General features: G+C 42.8%; 1 non-coding gene across 1 annotated transcript; it reads right to left on the minus strand.

Annotated features, from left to right (window-relative positions):
• Positions 1 to 5056: 5056 nt before the first annotated feature.
• Positions 5057 to 5221, minus strand: LOC139336979 (U1 spliceosomal RNA). The gene has a single exon (XR_011602508.1). It is a non-coding gene; the product is annotated as a U1 spliceosomal RNA (small nuclear RNA).
• Between the last annotated feature and the right edge of the window lie 15855 nt (positions 5222 to 21076).

A 21076-nucleotide genomic window follows, 5' to 3' on the forward strand; every position in this document is an offset into this window, starting at 1 on the left:
ACTTTTGATTTCCTTTTGTTCTAATATTTCCAGAGGGCATGCAGATATAACAAAAGAGGGAAACAGTGTTGTTTTCTAATGCATTCACTTTGGTGTTAACATCTGCTTTGTGAAATGTCAAAAGCATCGTTCACCCTGTGAATGCCTGAAAGGGACACAGAGTCCATTTCCTTTGTTTTAAGGGGAACCAAGTATCTTCTCCTGCAAAGCTGAGTTGTATGAACTAATAAAAAATTACAATAATTGCTGTTGGAGAAATCTAGTACATGAAAGAGTTCTAAATACAGAGTTGTAATACGGGCTTTCATTTCAAAAAGCACATCAGGTCAGATCAAATTTTATTTTGTTCCATTCTTTGGTTTATGACAAAATGACAGCAAAAGTAAATACATTCTCATCAGCCTCTGCTGCAATTTGTGTTTAGTGCAAATCAGCTGTCAGTATGCTACACACTAAATAATGATGGTACCTTAGTAATATTAGTATTGGTAGTGGTGGTAGTAGCAGCACTGGAGGCAACAGCATTAAGAAGAAGAAGAAGAAGAATTTCCTTTATTTGTCACATTTTTTTTATACACAACACGCAGAGTTGAGGAGGAAACTGTACACGCCATGCATATGTGTAATTCTTTCCCGCTATTTGACCTATCCATGGTCAGTCATTCCTCCACAGCAGACCAGGAGCGGTGGGCTGCCAGTCGACCAGCGCCCGGGGACCAGTTCCTCTTTGTCACCATTGGTCAGGTGGTGATCTTGCTTGTTTTTAATGGGGGTATTTTATGGAGGATTCCCCAGGTGAGCACGGTGAGAACATGCAAACTCCAAAGTGCTGCTGAGTAGCATTAATGCACTTTTTTTTTTTTTTTTTTAAATCTCTGTTGTTACTATTAATATTTTTTCAGGTTCGTCTCCTTCAATTTCACACACCCACATGCCAACATCAAACACACAGCTGCTGAGGACCCTGCTCTAATGATGTTAATGTTATTAATGTTCTCACTGTTCCTGTCCTCAGATTGTTTGTCAGTGATTTGTTTATTTGTCATTAAGAAAAAAAAAAGGAATGAAGTCACACAAATGTATTCTGACAGTTGAGAGACCATAAGCCATTTTGATTTCACAGTGGAAAAAAACACATCACAGTCACATGTCACAGTGGAGAGAACCAAACCTGCTCTTACCAAACCCCAACAGTGGAATGAGCACAACAAAATATGATGTCAAAGTAAACAGAACAAATGGTAAATGGACTGTATTTATATAGCTCTTTTCTAGTCTGACAACCACTCAAAGCACTTCTACAACGCGAGTCTGTGTTGACCCTTTCACACACACATTCATACGATGGCTAGGGGACCAGCTTGTTGCAAGCTTTTAACCATTCACACAGTCACACACCGATGGCACAAACATCGGGGACAATTTGGGGTTCAGTATCTTGCCCAAAGATACTTCAGCATCGAGACTGCTGAGGCCAGGCATCAAACCACCAACCCTCTGATAAGTGAACATCCACTCTATCTCCTGAGCCACAGCCAAAACATATCACTTATAAAATAAGATAATCAAGATAATCACAACTTTATTAATCACAGCAACATCACATGCACATTCCATGCTTCGGTGAACACACAATTACACAATATGCATGCATCGTGCAATATGCATCAGTGAAATTATTTCTTCCGTGTTTGACCCATCCTGGTAAGTCCTTCCTCCGCGGCAGACCAGGAGCAGTGGACTGCCATCTGAGAGCGGCACCCAGGGACCCAGTTTCTTCTTCAAGGCAGCGGCAGAGGAGGTGGAGTTGCAGCCATTTTTGACTCAAGCCTTTTAATCAACCCTAAACTTGACTATAACTCATTTGAAAGCCTTGTTCTCACTCTTTCTCATGAAAAATGAAAAACAGTACAGCCAGTTTTATTTGTTATAGTATACCGTTCTCCTGGTCCTTAAGGTTTAGTCCTTAAAGCAGATAAAGTAATTATTGTAGATGACTTTAATGTACATGTCGACGTTGATAATGACAGCCTTAGCACTGAGTTTATCTCAGTATTAGACTCAGTTGGCTTCCATCAGAATGTACATGAACCGACTCATTGTTTTAACCACACCCTCGACCTTGTTCTGACATATGGCATTGAAATCGAAGACTTAATAGTCTCCTCACAGAATCCTCTTTTATCAGACCATCATTTAATAACTTTTGAATTCATATTACCAGACTACCAGCCAGTAGGCAAAAATTCTTATACCTGTCTATACTCCTGTCTGATAGTGCTGTAGCTAAATTTAAGGATATGATCCCATCAGTATTTAATTCAATGCTATGTCTCAATACAACAGAGGATTCCCATGCTAACTTTAGTCCCTCCCAGATTGACTACTTGGTTGATAGTGCTACAGGTTCATTGTATATGACACTTGACTCTGATACTCCCATAAAAAAGAAGATAATTAAACAGAGGAGGTTAGCTCCATGGTATACCCCTCAAATCCGCAAATTAAAGCAAACTTCATGGAAAATAGAAAGGAAATGGCATTCTACCAATTTGGAAGAATTTCGGTTCGCCTGGCACGACAGTCTTAAAATATACAGGAAAGCCCTCCGCAGTGTCAGGGCAGCCTATTACTCTGCACTAATAGAGGAAAATAAGAACAATCCCAGGGTTCTCTTCAGCACTGTAGCCAGGCTGACAGAGAGCCATAATTCTGTTGAGCCATGTATTCCTTTAGCTCTGAACAGTAATGACTTCATGAGCTTCTTTAATGATAAAATTCTAACTATTAGAGACCGAATTCATCGGCTCCTGCCGTCAACAGGTACTATTTTGTCTTCCAATACAGAAACCGTAGAAACTGTTGTTCATCCTGTTGCAGTTTTAGACTGTTTTACTCCTATCGACCTTCACCAACTAATTTCAATAATTTCGTCATCAAAATCATCAACCTGTATTTTAGACCCCATCCCAACTAAGCTGTTTAAAGAAGTATTACCTCTAATTGACTCTTCAGTTTTAGACATGATCAGTCTTGTCTTTATCAACAGGCTACTTACCACAGTCCTTTAAAGTAGCTGTGATAAAACCGCTACTGAAAAAGCCTACTCTTGATCCAGGGGTTTTAGCCCACTATAGACCGATATCCAACCTTCCCTTTCTCTCAAAAACTCTTGAGAAAGCAGTTGCCAATCAGCTGTGCGACTTTCTACACAAAAATAGTTTATTTGAGGATTTCCAGTCAGGATTTAGAGTGCATCATAGCACAGAGACAGCACTGGTTAAAGTTACAAATGACCTTCTAATTGCATCTGATAAAGGATTTGTCTCTGTACTAGTCTTATTGGATCTTAGTGCTGCATTTGACACCATTGACCATGGTATCCTTGCAGAGACTGGAACACTTCATTGGCATTAAGGGGACTGCGCTAAGATGGTTTAAATCCTACTTGTCAGATCGCTCCCAGTTTGTACATGTTAATGATGACTCCTCTCTGCTCGCTAAAGTCAGCTTTGGAGTTCCGCAGGGTTCTGTACTTGGACCAATTCTATTCACCTTATATATGCTTCCTTTAGGTAAGATTATCATGAAGCACTCAATAAATTTTCATTGCTATGCAGATGATACTCAGCTATATTTATCAGCGAAGCCAGAAGAAACCAGTCAGTTAACTAGACTACAAGCATGTCTTCATGACATAAAGACCTGGATGACCTGCATTTTTCTGATGCTAAACTCGGACAAAACTGAAGTTATACTAGTAGGCCCTAAACATCTTAGAAACTCACTTTCTGATGACATAGCTCTGGCCTCCAGCACCACTGTAAAGAATCTGGGAGTTATCTTCGATCAGGACATGTCCTTTCACTCCCATGTAAAACAAATTTCAAGGACTGCCTTTTTTCACCGATGTAATATTGCAAAAAATCAGGCATATTTTGTCTCAAAATGATGCATTCGTAACTTCCAGGCTGGATTATTGCAATTCCTTACTATCAGGCTGCCCAAATTCGTTGCTGAATATTCTCCAGTTGCTCCAGAATGCTGCAGCACGTGTTCTGACAAAAACGAGGAAGAGAGATCATATTTCTCCAATACTCGCCACTCTGCACTGGCTCCCTGTAAATTTTAGAATAGAATTTAAAATTCTCCTTCTAACTTACAAAGCCATAAATGGTCAGGCACCTTCTTATCTTAAAGAGCTCATAGTACCTTATTGCCCCATTTGAACATTGCGTTCCCAGAATGCAGGTCTACTTATGGTTCCTAAAGTCTTCAAAAGCAGACCAGGAGCCAGAGCATTTAGCTATCAAGCTCCTCTCCTGTGGAACCATCTTCCAGTCTTTGTCTGGGAGGCAGACACTGTCTCTCCATTTAAGAGTAGGCTTAAAACTTTCCTTTTTGATAAAGCTTATTGTTAGGGCTGGCTCAGGCTTGTCCTGGACCATCCACTGTCACTTACTGTGACTGCATGTCTGTCTGTCTGTCTCTCTCTGTCTGTCTGTCTCTCTCTCTCTGACTACATTTCTGTCTATCTCTCTCTCTCTGTCTCACTCTCTCTCTCTCTTGCTCTCCCTCTCTAACCGAACCGGTCGAGGCAGATGGCCGCCCACCCACAGCCTGGTTCTGCCCGAGGTTTCTGCCTGTTAAAAGTTTTTCCTTGCTGCTTTTGCCAAGTGCTTGCTAATGAGGGAATTGTTGGGTCTCTGTAGATAAAAGAGCTTGGCCTGTACCAGCTCTATATGGAAAGTGTCATGAGACAACTTTTGTTGTGATTTGGTGCTATAAAAATAAAATTGAATTGAATTCTTGTCATCATTCGGTCAGGTGGTGATCTTCTTGCATGTTTTTAGTGGTGTGGTTTTTTTTATGGAGGATACCCCAGATAAACAAGGGGAGAACATGAAAACTCCACACAGACAGGCCCCTTTCCTTGAGCAGCAGGCACCAAAGGCATGGTGGAGCGCCCACAGCACCCCAGGCGGGAATCGAACCCGGCACCTTCTAGCTGTGAGGCGGCAGTTGTACCACTGTTTCACTGTGCCTCCTAAGATTAGAGGGGAGAGGGCGTACACAGTCCCCCACTACCACTAATTATGCAGTTGAGATTCCCACATATGGAGAATTTGCATGGGTCAGCACATCCCTTAGTGCAATGGATGCGCCCCGCCATGGGTGAACTACCTTGTTGATCATGGTATTTCCCCTGCCAGGTATATATATTCATAGTGGAATGAATACATTGAATTGTGCTGTCACAGTGGACAGAACATAACCTGGTGTGATGTCAGAGAGGAAAAACATATCTGATCATGATCTCACAGTGACAGAACACATCCAGTTATGATGTCACAGTGGACAGTACAAAACCAATTATAATGTCACTGAGGAATGAATGTATTAAATTTGGACAGAACATAAACAAACGTAATTTAAGAGAGGAAAAACACATCCAGTTGTGATCTCTCAATGGAGAGAAAAACACCAATTGTGATATCAGAATGGACAGAACAAGTCCAAGTGTGACGTTACAGTGGATCGAAAACATTTAATACCAAATACTCAAGGTACTATAGTGCCTCCATATAAAGGCCATGATATATTAAATGTGATATTAAAAGAGAAAGGAAAAGAAACACTTAAAATTTATTTATTACTTAATTAGTGTGTACAGCAATTTTTATGCATATGAATTTGTTTGTAACTTAAAGTGCTTCTGCCTTCCTTCCATCATAAAATAAGATAAAAGTAGCCAACCATTACCTGAGCATGTACAAACAATTAGCATGAATTGTCTTTGACAATGAATGATTGAACCATGTACAATTTCAAAGCAGAAACAACGCAGCAGTCAGGTCCTTATATAAATAATTAAAAGAGCTGCAAGCTGTGTGTGGCTCGCACACAAAGAAAGATGGGAGTCTTCTTGACTACTATGATTGCACCCTTTGCTGTTCAAACAAAAACACATTTTTTGACAAGGACAGGTAATAAATAACCAGGTAACTGTGACGGATACTGGAAAGCAGGACTCAAGTGCAGAGGATCAGATTTCTCAGTTTATTTGAAAAGTAACAACAAAGGAAAAATCAACTCAGGAGGTCAAATAACTGGAACGAAGGAGGCAGTCTCTGCTGGAGGACACTCAACAGCTTCTAATGAAGAAACACGAAACTCCATTAGGGAAAGCTCACAGGCAAAAAGGAAAAACAGGTGCTGGAGGAAAAACTCGACAGCTACCGAAAAAACCCAAAAACACGGTTCAGAGAAAAAACTCACAAGCTGGACTTGGAGACAGGTGCTGGAGATAACTTGACAGTCTCAGGTAAGGCAACAAAAAACTCTGCTGGGGGGAAAAAGCACACAGGCATACAAAAGAAAAAACAAGCGCTGAAGAACAACTCGACAGACACTTAAATAACAAAAATCTCTGTAATGGGTAGAGCTCACAGGCAGGAAAACAAACTCACACAAACAACAGCGCTGCTCAAGGGCAAGACAACTGGAGAACACGAGGCAGGGACCAGGAGATCGTAACTGGGGTGAGACAAGTAGCATGAGCAAGAGGATCATCTGGCACCAGAGTATGGGAGAAGCGTGCTTAAGAAGGAGAGTCCTAATTAGCGGAAATCAGCGACAGGTGTGCCAGGTAGCTGCTCAACCCCTGCGAGGATCAGCCCCGCCCCTGCTGTGCTCCAGCCCTGGGAAACACACAGAAAACAGAGTCAGAGCAGATCACCAACACCACGGCCACAACAGTACCCCCCCCCCCCCCCCAAAGGGTGGCACCCTACCAGGCTTACCTGGGAACCTAGCATAGAAGTTGCGTAATAACTGAGGATCTAAAATCAGGGAGCGTGAAATCCACGAGCGTTCTTCGGGGCCGTACCTCTCCCAGTCGACCAGGTATGTAAAACCACGGCCACACCTGTGGACATCCAGAATGTGGGAGACAGTGAAAGCAGGATGACCATCGATGAGGCGGGGGGGAGGCGGTGGAGCGGCCCAGGGATGCAGAGGGCTGTCGGCCACCGGCTTGAGAAGGGAGACGTGAAACACCGGGTGGATAGGGGAGCTTTAAGCGGACGGCGCTGGGGTTGATTATTTTTTCCACCGTGTATGGACCAATGTATTTGGGAGCCATCTTTCGGGAGTCCGTGTGAAGAGGGAGGTCCTTGGACGACAGCCATACCTGCTGACCGACCTGATAATCAGGGGACGGCGTGCGATGGCGATCCACAAGCTGACGGTTGCGCTCAGTTGTTTGTCCTAGAGCCGCCCGGGCTTCCTACCACACTTGCCTGGCCCGGCGAAACTGCGCCTGGATGGAGGGGACAGCCACTTCTGTCTCCTGGCTGGGGAACAAGGGGGGCTGGTAACCGGTCATCACCATAAAAGGTGAGAGCCCCGTGGCAGAGCTGACCAGGGAGTTGTGCGCATATTCAACCCACGGAAGGTGAGTGGACCAGGAAGCAGGGAGACGGGATGCCACGCACCTCAGGGAGGCTTCCATCGCCTGATTGGCCCATTCAGTCTGACCATTGGACTGAGGGTGATAACCCAAGGTGAGACTGGCTGTGGCACCTAGTCTCACCTTGGCAAAAGGCTTTCCACGCCTGGGAAGTAAACTGGGGTCCTCTGTCGGAAATGATATCTTGTGGGATCCCATGAAGGCGGAAAACATGAAGGATCAATAAATTTGCGGTCTCTAAGGCTACGTTCCCACCAAACGCGATGAAACAAGATCGCGCCGCAAGATTACATACAAAGTCAATGCAAAGACGCAATGTGAAGCGTCATTTTGCCGGGCGACGCGATGGCCGTGATTGCGCGGCGCGATGGACGCGTTGGCCGAGAAAATCGCTCTCATCGCGTCGCCCCATCGCACCATCGCTTCATCGCTCGAGTTGAAATTATTGAACTTTTGCGGTGGATTCGCGTGAAGACGCACCGCGACAGCCTATCAGCGTTGAGATCGTCATCGACGTGCTGACGTATGGACGTGGTCGACGAGAGAATGAAATGGCGGAAGAAATGTTGTTGTTGGGCGGGCTTGTCGCGCGCCGCGATGATGCCGCAAGGGGTTTTTGTACCAGTGTCAAAACTGGAGCGTCTGGTGCGACGCGATTTCATTTGAGGCGCGATTTGAGGCGTTTGGTGGGAACGTAGCCTAAGGCTGAGGGCAGTTTGGGGAGGGGGACAAAATGGACCGACTTAGAGAACTGGTCAACTATTGTCAGTATGGTGTCATTGCCGTCTGAAGGAGGAAGACAGGTGACAAAGTCCACTGCAATGTGCGACCATGGGCATGGGGGGATGGGCAGCGGTTGCAGGAGACCAGAGGGGGTGCGGTGCGACGGCTTGTTCCGAGCGCAGACAGTGCAGGCGGAAACAAAACTTCGGGTGTCTGCTGTCATAGAAGGCCACCAGAAGCGTTGCCTGAACAGGGAGATAGTTCTGTGGATGCCCGGGTGACAGGCTATTCTGGATGAGTGACCTCACTGAAGCACTGAAGATCTTGCAGCCGGTGGAATGAATAGTCATCCTGGAGGGCATCCCTCTGGTGTTGGGTGGTCCCTCAGGGCGGCGCGGACCTCCTGCTCCACCCTCCACCTGACTGCGCCCACAACACGGGAAGGGGAGAGGATGGTCTCCGTGCCGGGCTCTTTTTCCTCTGGAGCAAACTGTCGGGAGAGGGCGTCTGGTTTTTGGTTTTTGGATCCCGGGCGGTAGGTTAGGGAAAAGTTAAATCTCCCCAGGAACAGAGACCACCATGCTTGTCGGGAGTTCAACCTAGGGGCTGAACGTAGGTATGACAGATTCTTGTGGTCCGTCCAAACTATGAAAGGCTGAACCGTACCCTCTAGCCAGTGCCGCCATTGCTGGAGAGCCAAGACCGCCAGCAACTCCCGGTTCCCCACATCGTCGTTGCTCTCCGCAGGTATGAGTCGGCGTGAGAAGAAGGCGCACGGGTGGATTTTATTGTCCGCAGGCAGGCGCTGGGAGAGGACGGCCCCGACCCCTGAATCCGAGGCGTCTACCTCGACCACGAATTGGCGAGCTGGATCTGGGTGGATCAGAACAGGTGCATTAGTGAACAGGCGTTTTAATTGTTCAAAAGTGGCTTGAGCCTCAGGTGACCATTTAAAATGGATTTTAGTGGAGGTGAGCTGAGTGAGAGGGCTAGGTATGCGACTGTAGTTTCTTATGAACCTACGGTAAAAATTTGCAAAGCCCAAAAATCGCTGTAGCTGCTTTCAAGTGGCTGGAACAGGCCACCCCCTAACTGCCTCGACCTTGGCAGGATCTGCTCTGATGTGCCCCTTCTCGACCACATAACCCAAAAAGTTAACAGATGTTACATGAAACTCGCACTTTTCAGCTTTAACAAACAGTCTGTTTTTCATTAGTCTTTGCAGGACATCTCTTACATGGCTTATGTGTTCCTTATAAGTGCGGGAAAATATCAAAATATCGTCCAGGTAGACGAACACTATGCAGTTTAGCAAGTCCCTAAGCACATCATTTATCATAGCCTGGAAAACAGCAGGTGCATTTGTTAGTCCAAAAGGCATCACTAAATACTCATAGTGACCAAGGTGCGTGTTAAACGCTGTCTTCCACTCATCCCCCTCTCTGATCCTCACCAGGTGGTACGCGTTTCTTAAGTCCAATTTCGAGAAAAAGCAGGCCTCATGAAGGGGGCTGAAAGCAGAGTCTATGAGGGGGAGAGGATATTTATTCTTCACAGTAATTTCATTTAAGCCGGTGTAGTCGATGCATGGACCAAGTGTCTTATCTTTTTTCTCAACGAAAAAGAAACCTGCCCCCACCGGAGATGAAGAACATCAACATAACATCAAGATAGATAGCATCACAGTCCCCAAAATGGCATCAAGCTATATTTCTATCTTGATATCGCAAGATTCGGTAAATCATTACACCCCTATTCAATTGTGTGTCGCAGTGAACAGAACACAACCGATTTTGATGTTACAATGGAAAGAACACATCCAACTGAGGTCAGTCAACAGAACACAGCCAATCATGGTATCACAGTGGAGAGAACCTTTTCCATTGTGATGTTTTAGTCACGTCACATAACACAACAAAATGAACAAATTCAATTTTGTCACATTAGAAACAATGAGCCAGGAACGAACACAATAAATTATAATACTGGAGTGGACTGAACACAACTAATTGTGATGTTCGAGATGAAAAACACATCCAATCATGATGTAATAGTGCAGAGAACACATGCAATTGTGATGTCAGAAAAACACAACCAAATCGGATGTTAGACTGGACATCTGGTTGTGATCTCACAATGGAGAGGAGACAGCCAATTGTGAAGCCACAGTGGAAAGAATCCATCCAAGTCTACATGTCAGCATGTTAACAGTGCCGTTGTGAGCATGTTAGCACGCTGAAGTTACTGTTCAGCTGCTACTGCCTGAAGATTGTTTTTATGGTTAATGGGTAAGGTGTGATTCTGCAGCTAAAACACTAGGCCAACATTATATGCAGGTCTCTGATGGAATGTGAACTATATTGACCATATTGACTTAAATGCTACACACCCATTCTCCATGTTATGAACTGAGGTGCAGAGTCAAATGTGGTGGTCATTTCAGATACAGGGCTGCTTTAATATTACCAAAATAAAAAAAACGCCATGCAAAATTCATATTCAAATTTTGCTTGTCTGTTGTAAAAAAAAAAAAAAAAAAAGCATTTACATGATCATGCCAGCGAGACAGAGCATAGACACATGTGAGCATGTGTCATTCACAGCAGCAACAGCACGCTCTCTGAAGGCCTTCTGAAGGTGTCTGAGTACTGCAGGTTTGTGGTTTTCTCCGGCTGCAGTGATGTCCACTGTCAAACAGTGGTTAAGCATGTCAGATGATTATAAAATCTTGTGCACCAGGCTGTTGCAAAAAACAACACAAGCTTACTGTTTGGCTGTGCTCACCTAGCCTGACAGGAGTGATGGAAACTGTGACACAATTGGGACACACACAGTTCACACAGACACAGTGGGAATCATGAGACGATTTAAACTTTTCAATCCTTATTACATCACTGAAAACCCTCAGAGACTGTCCATTCCCACCAATCCTCTCTGTAGCCTAGGCATAAAGCAGGAGGTTACTGGGGCACCAGCTGCTTATGTCGCCTCACAAAAGTAGCCAGAGGCAGCACATTTATGTTTAGACCTGTTCCTGTGATGAACAACATGATGTTATAGAATCATGATTCATGCTTTATATAAAGAAGCAAGTATTCAGTATTTTTCCTCCAATAGGTCATTCCTTAAACATAATTATTTTATTAGATTACAAAAACAAACAGTGATGATGCAGCTTTTTGTATACTTAAATACATGGAAAAATGTTCCTATTGACCTGATCAATCATTTTGTAATAATCGTGTGTTTGTGAGATAATAAAGTTGTCCACTATTCTCCCAATCAAGAGCAAAAAAGGTAAACAATACAATGTCCAAATAGTGTGATCTGTAAAAATATATCACAATGAATGAAGGACACCCTGAGTTCCAACACTGTTCTTTAAATCCTTCAGTTGCTTTCTAAAGCCTGCAGAGTGTGTTTCCTACACACAGAACCTCATGCTTAAGGCCATGTCCATCCATCCATCGTCTATACCCGACTATCCCTTTCGGGGTTGCAGGGGGGCTGGAGCCTATCAACGGGCTGTCAACATGCGGGAGGTGGGGTACACTCTGAACCAGTCGCCAATCGATCGCAGGGCAACATATGTAGACAGACTAGACAGACCATTCACGCTCACACGCTCACACTCACACCTTAGGACAATTTAGAGTCACCAATTAACCTAATGAGCATGCTTTTGCATGCACATGAAGAACATGCAAACTTCACACAGAAATCCAACCCGGGGATCGAACCAGCGACCTTCTTCCTTAAGGCCATGTCTTCACTGTTAATCCTCAAACATTCAGTGTAAAGCAGCCCCTTCATAACATAACGATCTGCTCTGTGTGTGTGTGTGTGTGTGTGTGTGTGTGTGTGTGTGTGCGCGTGCGCGTGTGTGTGTCTGCACAGACATTCACTAAGTGCCCAAAGTGCTCTTGAAGGACATAAAAGTGACACCTAAGATGCAATCTCTTTCTGCTGATCAATATTCAATCTAATATTTTGATACGTTTGAGGACCGTGCTCTGCACTCTGTCCTTCATTCAACTTCTGACTTAACCCTAACCCTGCAGAGCAAAGTCCTTTGTGTTATTTAATCAGAAATTTTGTGCATCAGAAGCACATTGTTACACTTTAACTGCATCAGAAAAATTTAAACAGTACTAATCAAGGAACATTTTTCCAACTGAAAAATACTGACTTGTCATACCAGCTGCATAATGACACACGGCAGCCTGGATTCAGTCTGCCTCAATAATTGTTGCACTCTTGATGAGAGCTTCTATTTTGTCTTCAAACTAGACTTTTTAAAATAGTATCTTTGAGTGTCACCTGTTTGACAGACATCACACTGTATTTATGCACAGTGAGTACTCCAGAAGACCTTGAGAGTAGTCACTTGCAATGATAACTTCAGCATCACAACATATAACACTACAACAAGAGTGGCACAAACTGATACCTGTCTGTTAAAATGGAGGGATAAGCCATACAGTATTTTCTCACTGGAGAGAAGACACACCAAAAGAGGAAGTCACACAGGCAATGATTTGAGGCCTGCACCAAAACACCAAGGCCTGGTGGAAATAAGCAAAAAAGGACATACGCACTTACACACACACACACACACACACACACACACACACACACACACACACACACACACACACACACACACACACACTCTTCATTGTGTTCAGACGCTTGCATTAACAGGGGAGCTGGGAACATCTACAAGGTTGACATTTTCTTCCAACAAAAAACATGCCAAATATGAAGAGGAGATCAACAATCATGTCAAAGCATAAATTAAACATTCCCTCCTGTGCATAAATCTCTACTACAGCATCATAAGAAGCAGTGGCACATGTCAATAAGAATTATATGCTGATGAGAAGTGGTAAATGACAATGGAGCATGAATGACATTCTGTTTGTAAGTGCCTCAAGCCAGTAAAATGGCAGCAGCATCAAAAAACAAGTGACATTCCACTGCCACTCAAACCTCAGCGTCATACTGTACTGTCTTGTACGATCTCAAAAAGAGATCTCATTTTCACTAGTGCTGGATTTTTAAATAAACGAATGATAATCATGTCAACTACTGAAAGTCCAGGGCTATGTCATTCATATGTCGTATGTCATTGTTGTGTTTTCAGCCATGGCTGTAAGCAAGATTAGTGTAAATTAGTGTAAAGCTGTAAATTCACAGTGAACTCCTGAAATCTCTACATAACCAGATAACCAATACTGAGCCCAGGACATCTGTCCTGACTGAGCAGCAGCACGGTTCTTAGCTTGTTTCTCTGTCCCTAATTGGACAGAAAAATTGATTTATTCAGTTTTGATAATAATTTTGTATCTTGAGAAAGAAATTAAGACTTACAACAACAGTCTGAGAATTGTTGTTAAGACATCTAGCAGCTAGCAGATAAGAAGAAGAAGAAACGTACTTTATTTATTACGTCACACAAGTGAGTTACACTACACGCCATGCTTCTCGTGAAATTATATTTCTGCATTTGACCCATCCTCGGTCCGTCGTTCCTCCGCGGCAGACCAGGAGCGGTGGGCTGTCAGCTGCCAGGTGCCCGCGCCCATTGGTCAGGTGGTGATCTTTTTGCATGTTTTTAGTGGGGGTTATTACGGAGGAAACCCCGGGTGAACACGGGGAGAACCTGCAAACTCCACACAGAAAGGCCTCCTTTTTCCTCGAGCAGCAGGCACCGAAGACATGGTGGAGGACACGCCACACAGAATCACAGCGGGATTCGAACCGGGGACCTTCTAGCTGTGAGGCGACAGTGTTACCACTTGTGCCACCGTGCTACCCCAAGATAACATGAAGCTTTAAGGCAGTTCATTATTTTCAGCTTGGTTCAGACCTGGTATGTACTATTTATCACAAATTTATTGTTTTTGTATCACATTGACATTACAACACATTCATACTGGGCTACTGTTGAGTGGTTTACTGCACCATATGGTAATTAGCAGTAGCTGCAGCAGTAGGTGGGCTTGTGCGCAGTAAACTATACAGAGAGGTGATAAAAATCAATGAAAAAAAAATCATAAACAACAAGGCCAAAAAACACCAGTTAGTTCATCTAAATGCACTGGCATCTGGCTAAGTAATTAAAATAAATACTATCTTCATTCATACACACACATACACGAATGAATTAAACATCAATTTCTAGCAAACAGTAGAGAAATGATCCTCTCTGACTTTTCATATTTGAGACGATGCGTAGCGGTTGGAAGGTCAGTCTCATGCAGTTTGCTCTTCACGGGTCAGATGCATTTTGCTCTTCATCTGCTGTTCCCTGCCTGCAGTGTAGTCCCACTGACAAGCAAAAGCCAGCAGGAAGTAACCTGAGGCGAGGTCAGATCATCTGTGGAGCTGGTAAGTGATAGTGAATTTTCTCTCACTGTGGCTCTTCTATAGGGCAACATCCCCAAACAGCAGGCAGGTGGCTGCTCAGCTTCGCCTCTCACAAGGCATACAGCAGCTCAGAGGCGCAGGATGTCAAAAGTTGCTGTGCTGCCTCAGCACTTCCAGGATGGAGAATTGGCAATTTCAGGCAATTCTCTTGGGTGTTAATACATTTCACTCCTGTCTGGCATAAAATTAAAAAAAAAACAAAAAAAACAATAATACTCCACTCCCTTAAACAAGCCACAGCCTTGCTCTGTTGAAACAGTTGAAATACTGTAGTTTAAAAATGAAACATAAATTATTCCAATCCATCCTATTCCTCTTGTTCCTCTGGCCTTTTTTCCTAGAAATCCCTCTCCCACTGGTGAAAGATAGCTGATTAATGTTTGTAACCTTTGTACCTTTTTAATCAAAACTACTCAAGGCCAGTCAATATTAGTAATAATAGTCATGAGCTGAATGATGGAAATTGGCCTTTCAGCCACTACAGCACATCTCTGCTGCCAGGGAGGGAGAGGCAAGAACAGAAAGACTAAGCTGATGGAAGAACGGAGCAATGGTGGGAAAACGAGCATACCTTTTCCCCAGAGAAAGACAGTCACAAGAAGATGCTGTAAAAACATGCAATGCTTCAATGTTTTCTCCTGGCTGCCTCGCAACAGAGCTCATTACCCTTCCAAATGTGGCTGCTGTTTCTTTCTTTACCCTGAGGGCTCCATGGCTGACAGTCTGTCTTGTTTTTTGGCTGACTTGCAGTCATTGCCTCTGACCTTGTGTCAAGCAAACGGCTGACAGCACCTCTTAACAGTCATCTGCTTTGGAGGGCAAGGTGCTTGAAAGGGTTCTTTTTCAATAACAGCAAAGAGAAACCAGAGCCACCTGAAGGCCTGAGGTCACCACCTGCAACAGGCAGGGAACCCTGAATGATGCACTGGGCTCAGAGCTGTTGTCAGTGGGCCTAAAACATCAAGTGGTACTCCAGCTACCTACTAGGAAGTGGAGAATTGTTGTAATTCTTCCTTCTATTATGATTGAAAATACCTTCTCATTATTTATTTCATGTATAGTGGGTTATTGAGTCTTCTCTGCTAGTGCACCATTTAGTTTTAGAGTATGGAAGCCAAAAGTGGCCATAGTTGCTTGTTATTTTTAATTAGCTCTGTTTTTTCAAAATAATGACTCAAATATTGAGATACCAATCTTATTTTTGTGATTATGACTTAACTATGAAAATATATCAAAATGACAGTTATATTTTTGTGTCTTATATTCCTATTTAAGATTATAATCTAGGGGGCTGGAACAGTTAATTTCACTGTTGATTGATCTGCTGAATGTTATATGTGTAATCATCTATAGTTACATCAATCAATCAATCAATCAATCAATCAATCAATCAATCAATCAATCAATCAATCAATCAATCAATCAATCAATCAGACTTTATTTTTATAGCACTTTTAAGACAAAGCAATGTAGCACAAAGTGCTTTACATACAAACACCCCAACACATCCATTCCCTGCACACCACCCTGATCAATGCACAATCACTAAATGACTATAATAATACTGACTCAATAAAAACAGGAAATGAATGAATCTGCAATGACGAAACACCAGAGGTAGTATAAAAATGTAAAAATGTGTAATAACTGAAAAAATTAATAAAACTAATAATAAAATATTCATAAAATATAATATATAAATAATAAAATGAAGTCACCATAAATAATGACAGTAAAACCAGAAGTGTAAAGTGGGACATTAAAAGGTAGTTAAAGATAAAAAATAAAATAGTAAAACAACTAAGAGGAGATGTGATGATGTAAAATTGGACATAAAATAAGTTATGAAGAGGGAAACAATGGAGAGAATAAAATAGAATTAAAAGGATAGTCCAGGTAAAACAGGCTAAAACAAATAAATAATGGAATAATGGAACTGCTCCTCCACTGCTGTAAAAGATTTAAATACAATTTTTGCTGTCAAAACAATCTGTCAAAAGAGTTGAGATCCCCATTCCCCTGTGACACATAAGAACTGTGAGTAAAGGGACTTTTATCATCTAGTCCTAGTATGGTAACATCATGCACATGGGTTTTTGTCATATATCGTTGTTATAATGATTATGATTATAATGATCATTGTAAGCTTCTGTTATTGTTACTAATGATGACATGTAACCATAAGGAATAAGAAAAGTTTAGAATTGAAATATAATCAAGTATAAAATGTTTAAAGTGTTTCTGACTGAGCTTAAGTTAATGAAAAACAACTAATGACCAGGGTGTCCTACCAAATGAGTCATGTATTTTCCCAATGGAGAGAAGACACACCAAAAGAGGAAGTCACACAGGCAATGATTTGAGGCCTGCACCAAAACACCAAGGCCTGGTGGAAATAAGCAAAAAAGGACATACACACTTACACACAGACACACACAGACACACACAGACACACACACACACACACACACACACACACACACACACACACACACACACACACACACACACACACACACACACACACACACACACACACACAATTTGATATGAAAAATAATGTATGCAATGGAAAGAGGGCATCCAGAGAAAAGAGTATAAAAGAGCAAGCAAAAGAGAGAACATTGGGCCTCATGCAAGAACATTTTCGTATTCTTATTCTAACTTTCTCTCACTTTTTTTGCATGAAGGTCTCGTACGGACTTCGGACTTCGGAAAAGTGTGTTAACGACCTGCGTAAACATGATGAATGCCACCTGTGCGTAGCACGTGCCCGAGGATAGTAAATTTGCATACTTGACGCCCAAAATAATACCATATAGGGCTACGCTTCCTGTCTCCTGTGCCAGGAAGTGTTCATTCATGAGAATGGCATCAAGTTGCAAAAAGAAAAACTTTACGGGCTCTGAGATTAAAGTCCTGCTCTCAGAGATCCAATAAGGAAAATCTGTCATTTTTAGCAGTGTCAGCAGTGGAATTAAGGGACCTGCTAAAGCGAAGGAATGGGGAAAAATTACGAGTGCTATTAATATCATGTCATCTGTGGTTCGTACTGTCACCGAAATAAAGAAGAAATGGTTTGATAAGAAAATGGCTACAAAATAACGTCTCGCCATGGCCAGGCACTCGATGACTGGAGGAGGTCAAGGGGAAATCTGCGTCACCGAGATGGATGAAAAAATACGCTCCATAATAGGTGAAGTTGCACTGTCAGGCATTTCAGTGGAGGATGTTCCCCTGGACACCGACTTGCATCAACCTGAATGTGAAGATACAGCCAACATACCTGACTGTAATGGTATAATGTTTAAAAAAAAAATTCTTGTTTTCATAATTTCGCATTTTCATAATTCATAATGACCACATTAACATTATCAACTAACATGAAATACAAAGATTGAAATAAGATTTCCCCTCCTCTGATTCTACTCATTTATGTCCCTTTGTTCAAATGTTGTAAATGTTACATATGTGAAAGGAATAGTCAAACAATCATGTTCGACATTTTATTAAGAGGAAGAGTAATTAGATGCAGCACTACAGCCGGGACCATCTGATGCTCCAGCTCACCGCCGTCTCCCACGCACACAAGTGGTGTCCGATGCAGTTCTGAAAAACCAAGAGCAGATTTTTAAAATGTCTTGAGAATATGTCTGGGACGTTGGACAAGATATCAAATAGTCTTGCATGCATAGCTGATGTGTTGAAAAATTCTCAGAATAATAAAATGTAAAACAAAAACCTTTCTAAATCAAGTTCTTGATTATTTTCAATTAATTACAGCATGATAGCCTACCATAATCAGTTGCCTCATCATGAGGGCCCATGAGGGGGGTCTTCTGGCATGTTGTCTGCCTGTGCTGGTTCAGGTAGTGGAAGGCCCTCTAGACTGTAGAGCAGTTTGCCTCCCCGCTGTATCGAGACACAGTCACCTGGCCTTTAGCACACCAATAGTGCGCTCCACAACGGCACGGGTGCGCGTATGAAGTTCGTTGTACCAGCGTTCCTGTCTCGTTACAGGGCTGACTAAGGTTGTCAATAGCCAGGGGGCTAGAGCATAGCCTCGATCACCTGGAGAAAATAGTGAATTTTAGGTGAATAATCTGATGAAGTTTGCATGGTGAATATTATCAGACAACTCACTTACCAACAAGACAGCCATCTCCATGTGCGCCTTGCGCAAGACGCGTGCCAACTGCGCTATTTTACAGCACAAAGGAGTCGTGCGCTCCCCCTGGCCATCGAGCAACGACATTTAAAAGGTTATATTTTGAGTCTGATAACATTTGAACGTTGATGGAGTGGTACTGTTTGCGGGAACGCGTCAGGTGAAGGTGCTATGATGCATATATGTGTGCAGTCTATTGCTCCGATTATGTTTGGCAGTCCAGCCATGGCATGAAAGTCCCTCTTAATTCGTGCTTGTTCGACAGCGGCGTATGGGAATTTGATGTACCTGGGTGATAAACTGACGAGAGCTTTGATGACCAAGGGGAGCGCACGACTCACAGAGGACTGGGACACATCCGATCTGTCTCCAATCTCCCTCTGAAAGGTTCCCGTGGCCAAAAATCCAAGGATGGTGAGGACCTGGACGTGTGGTGGAATTGTGTTTGATCGGCGTGTTTCTCTCTGGAGTTGTGGCTCTAGCAAGCTGCATACTTGCAGCAGCACAGTCTTGGCAATCTAAATCGCGATACCAGCCATTCGTCTGTCTCCGCAAGGACATCTACACGCTCTCGGAACACACGCTCTCTTCCAAGAGCCTGACGCGCTAAGGCATCCAAAAGTAGCAAGTCAGCCATGACGCAGCCTTGTTATATACAGAGTCGAATTAACCTTCAATTAGTGCGCCAAAGTAATTAAATATACAATCCATTAGTCAAGAAAACTTGATTCGAATAACAGCAGACTATTTTACGTGACTCCTACGACAGGTCTGGATCACTCGTAAATTCTGTTCGTACCTGAAAGAAAACTCATAATAAGAGAAAATTGGTGAATCCGGCAAGTTCTCTTAAATCACTGGTACGCACCACTTAAGAGCAAATCTGTTCGTATGAGTGGTTCTTGCATGAGGCCCAATGTTGTTCTTCCTTCCGTCTTCCTTCTCTCCAACCTCAAGCCATCTCTGTAGGAGTATGTAAGAAGCCTAACATTGCAAAGAAGGACTTCGAAAATTCTGCGGTCAATTCAAGAGGACAGAGCACAGGAGGATTAACCACTTCCCAACTGAGTGTGGATTACAATTGTAGTCCAAATTCTTCCTCACTCACTGTATCTGTCAAGGGGACAGTTATTGCTGTGATTTCTGTTTTCAAGTTTGTTGTTATTTTCTGTCATCATTTTATAAATGTTTGAATTCATATGGTCATTTAAACCAATTAAAAGCACAATAAATAAGATGGTAAGAAAGGTAACTTTGAAGATGTAAAATTCAAATTGATGTTTGGCTTAAAAATGTAATGCTGTTTTGCAATGTTTGTTTGATGGAGAGTGTAACAAGTCACATGACCACAGTTTAGTTAAGGGTCTTACCTGTTGGATTATGGATCATGCAATAGGGCTGCAGAGAGATACGCCAACATTGCGAGAGAAGAAATGATATGACCTAAAGACATAACTAATAAAATAAAATAATAATATAAAATAATTCTGCATGGTCTGAGAAGTGCACACGGTAATTGTGACTTTCAAGTTTTATTTGTTTCATATTTGTTGCCATATTTGTTGAAGTGCTTTGTATGGACAGTTTTATTACATTGTTGTTGTAAGTTAGTGTATTGGACCCGTCTAATGACTGAATTTAGCTTGATTGGCTTATTTTTGGATCAGTCTAATTGAGACACCTTTGTGAAAGTTGTGTATTTGAAATGTTTGTATGTCTTTAATTTTCGTAGTTTTCACTGTGTCAGCTGACTGAAGAGAAACTAAATGTTAAAAGACATCTGTATGATGCGTGGCCTTCATAACTTCAGACCAGAGTAGTTACACTCACTCTGCTACATCAAGGATGGGACTTTTAAGAAGACTGAGTGACTTTGGATGGACTCATGAGTTTTCTTCAAGTCTCCATTCCTCAGCAGGAAGGGAAAGGTTGGCTGAGCATAGTAGCCTCTAAATTTTGTTCTAGCACCAAACCAAGACCCTAGATCATTTAGAGGGGAGCTGCCATTAACGGGCATGGCTTGTAACTGTTCCTGACTCAAGGGCTGTTCATTCAGGTGCAGTATCAGGGGACGCAGAGTAGGAGCCCAGACATGAGCAGTTGGAAGCTAGGCAAGTCTCCTCGCCACCAGCTCAAACAGTTCTTTCACTAACAAAGACCATGCCACAGAGATACAAATTTACAGTCTTTTAATATGTCTTGAGATGAAGGAGGTTGCACTAGTATGTATGAAGGCATGAAAGGAGGGATGAGGGTTGAGGGGTGAAGGGATGAAGGGGTGA

This window comes from Chaetodon trifascialis, chromosome 9 (assembly GCF_039877785.1).
Source record: "Chaetodon trifascialis isolate fChaTrf1 chromosome 9, fChaTrf1.hap1, whole genome shotgun sequence".
NCBI classification, from domain to species: domain Eukaryota; kingdom Metazoa; phylum Chordata; class Actinopteri; order Chaetodontiformes; family Chaetodontidae; genus Chaetodon; species Chaetodon trifascialis.